The following is a 3572-nucleotide window of genomic DNA, read 5'->3' as shown; positions in this document are numbered from 1 at the left end:
CCCCCCCCCCCCCACACACACACACACACAATTCTCTTAAGTTGAGTTCGTGAGTAGAAATTAGAGGTGGAGAACATGAAGATCCTGGTTATATTTTTCCACAGCTTTCTTGAACTTTCTTTTTCATTTCCCTTATTTTAGAGCGAAATTAAATAACTAAAAATCTCTAACATTTAACACTCTAGAAAAAAAAAGCTCAAGAAAGCTGTGGGAAAACATGACAATTCAGGGTTTTCTTCATTGATTCAAGTGTCAGGTTCTTTTAAAGGCACTAATTTTATCATAATTTGAAGGTATGTTTACGCTTACCCTTTTCCTCCAAAATTAAAGACAATTTTTATGAACATGAGTGTTATGTATGTGGATCGTAACTTGGTACCTTTAAGTATAGGATCTGTTTACTGGACAGTCTGTTTGTCTTAAATGAAGGATACATATATATGCGCATCCAATATTTTGTACAGAATGCTAAATTCTATACAACTTCTCATTTCCCGTAAATTCTTGTCTTAAATTTTGAATTAAATGTAAAATTTATTCAAATAAAAGCATTTTTACAAGTATTGCAGCCTTTTGTTATTTTGGTACATTTTTTGATTTTGAGTAAGTTTGGGGTTAATTCTTTCTGAAGATCTCTAGTCAGGACATTGATTATTTGTCTTTCTTATTATTAATTCTAGGTTTCCCTTTAAACCATCATGATATTATACTCTTTGAAATGTCTGTATATGAAAATGAAGAACGAATCTTCTCTGAATTTTGTTTTTGGAGTTGATCTGAATTGCTTTTATCAACAAAGAAGAAGAAGAAGAAGAAGAAGAAAAAGAAGAAGAAGAAAGCTTCCTGGGTTTCCTGTTTTGTATAGATGAGCTTTGTACATTTCTGTTGATAAAAGTTTTATCTGACGTCATTCTAACTACTACACCTCATAAGTAATGTATGATGGTTACTGGTTTTGGGGTCAATTTGATATGTATGCACATGTCCTCCCATGTGATTGTCTTTTCATTTACATATAAACGTATCGTTGTATATACTAGTATAAGGGCAGGTGTTTTTATTATTCGCATATGATGCTTGCACATCATCCAAACTGTGTATACCAGATCATATGATACTTGGACATCATCAAATTTTTTTTTTTTTGTTTTGGTAAAATAAAATTGTGTGTAAGTACCTCCTGTATACGTGTAATCAGATGTAGAATTGTACATAAATACATATATGTGCATGCATTACATAGATGCACTAAGACAATGGGCCTTTCACGAAGAGAAGGAATTTTCAGTGTAATTTAAACTTGAACTCCCTTTTCCTTTAATCAAACTAAAATGGGAAAATTTCATAAATATACCCCCAAGAAAATTTTGCTAAAGTTTTTTTGATATCTAAACATTTTTACTATCAATTTTAATACTATAACTATTATTCTTATTATTATTATTATTATTATTATTACAAACCAATATTTTATTATTATTATTATTATTATTATTATTATTATTATTATTATTATTATTATTATTATTATTATTATTATTATTATTATTATTATTATTATTATTATTATTATTATTTTGTTTTTATAACCGTGATGTGATCCCAAAGGTTTTTTATGCCCAAGGACTAAGCACCACAAAGTCTATAGAAATCCGAGTTTTCTTACCACTTAAGGCGTATACGGATGGCCAAGGAGAATCGAACCCATGGCGGAAGCTCTAGCCGGAGCCTTTTTATTTCTTTTTGGTATCAATTTTCTTTTACTACCCAGTTTAACACTTTAACTAATTTTTGTTTATTTTTAAACATTATTTTATAAAATATGTTCATTTTAATACTTAATTTTTTTCTTTTAATTATAAATATTAATAAGTTATAAACGAACTCCAAAAATCTCCAAAATTTTAAAACATTTTTTAATTTTTATTTTAATTTTAAGTTTTAGTAATAAAATTAGCTAAAATATGGATAAAGTCTACATATTAGTAAGAATATGTTTCAATGAAATAATTAAATTAGTTTTATATTTCTCAAAATAACCAAATTTGATATTAAAACTTAAAACTTATATTCCAAAGTTTAAGAATATCCAAAATTTAATTACTTTTATGTCTAACACTTAAAATTAAATTAGAAATTTAAGATTTTCTGTGAACTTAAGATTAAATATACGAGGGAAAAATAAAAAGATGTTGAAAAATAAGTTTGGCAAACTGTTAAAAATATATAAGGGCAAAAACTGATAAGCTGAGCATGAGGCATGAGTAGTTTATTTTTTTAACAGTTACATCGTACTTGATTTCGAGATTGTTTCTTACACATGTGTAAAAAGGAATACTGATAATAACTGATGAATGAGATCTGAATTATGTATAGTGATTATGAATTATTCAAAATGGTAAAGGGTTTTTGTCCTTTTACTTATTTATGATAAAACCAGATCTGAGGGTGATCGCGTTGTTGTGGGTCTTGTTTGTTTTTCACTGATTCCAAAACATTTTGACGTGGATTGTTTGATTGGCTAATAGAAAGGATATGTGAGGGAGAGAGAAGATGGCCAACGCCTTGAAAGTGAAGCTTTTGTCAGTTTATGATCAGTAAGGGAACCTATAGATTCCGATTTCCTTCTTGGATCGACGTAACATTCACTTTATACAATTATTCATTTAGAACGTTGATGTTCCTCTCGAATGTTACTTACGGAAAGGTTAGCATTGGGAATTCATATGTATCACAAGAAGAAATAATCTTCCCAAAAAATGGTGATATGGCACGCTAGGCATTAGGGTAATTCGAAGGACTTCAGGATCGCAAATTTCGAGGACTTTAAAAACCCAAAACAAAACAAAACGTGACAACAATGGTGGTATGCTTTATTTTGTTAAATAACACAAATAATTCGAAATTGATCCTCACAAAAATGGTGATTGTGCAATACACTAGGCATTAGAGCAATTCTTTAAAATTCAAGATCGTAATCAGAAAATCGAACAGATAATTCATTAAAAACAATTTTTACATTGTAATATTGAATGAAACATGTAAGATTCGTACATAGGAGGGGGGCTATGAGTCGATAGTTTGGCGACTAGGGTTTCAAGGTTTTCCGTTTCCCTATGCCGGCACCGCCTAAGGGTTTCCGATGGAGGTTCCAGCTAAATCAGAATCATTACCGGAGGGCTCTCAGCTTCCTAAGACTCTAGCGATGTGATTGGGTTCGTGAGGGTAAGGGGATACGAAAATTTTGAAGAAATATGAAGTAGAAACCAGGATGAAATATGGAGTGGGTTCCATTAACGTACGCAACGAAGTAATCAAAGTTGCTTCTCCCTTACGGGAAGATTTCTCACGGGAAAGTTTTTGGAAAAGGCATCCCATATTGCTAAAATTCATGCTATAATAAATAAGACATGGTCCATGGGGGATAAGTCTCATATGGTCGAAGTATTTGTGATAAACTCCAATACTATGAAGTTCGAGTGTCAAACACTGACGCCAGAAGCCGTATTCTCCATCGAGGCATGTGGAATTTGACGTATTCCGGTCGTAATGTCTAAATAGACACCATTCAT

General features: G+C 30.9%; 1 long non-coding RNA gene across 1 annotated transcript; it reads left to right on the top strand.

Moving 5' to 3' along the window:
- Positions 1-14: 14 nt before the first annotated feature.
- Positions 15-1034, top strand: LOC106309996. Its single transcript, XR_001263665.1, has 2 exons — positions 15-293; positions 681-1034. It is a non-coding gene; the product is annotated as an uncharacterized LOC106309996 (long non-coding RNA).
- The last annotated feature ends 2538 nt before the right edge of the window (positions 1035-3572 follow it).

Source organism: Brassica oleracea, chromosome C8 (genome assembly GCF_000695525.1).
Source record: "Brassica oleracea var. oleracea cultivar TO1000 chromosome C8, BOL, whole genome shotgun sequence".
Classification (NCBI taxonomy): domain Eukaryota; kingdom Viridiplantae; phylum Streptophyta; class Magnoliopsida; order Brassicales; family Brassicaceae; genus Brassica; species Brassica oleracea.
The sequence above is the reverse complement of the archived record's forward strand: the minus strand, read 5'-3'. Positions and strand labels throughout refer to the sequence as shown.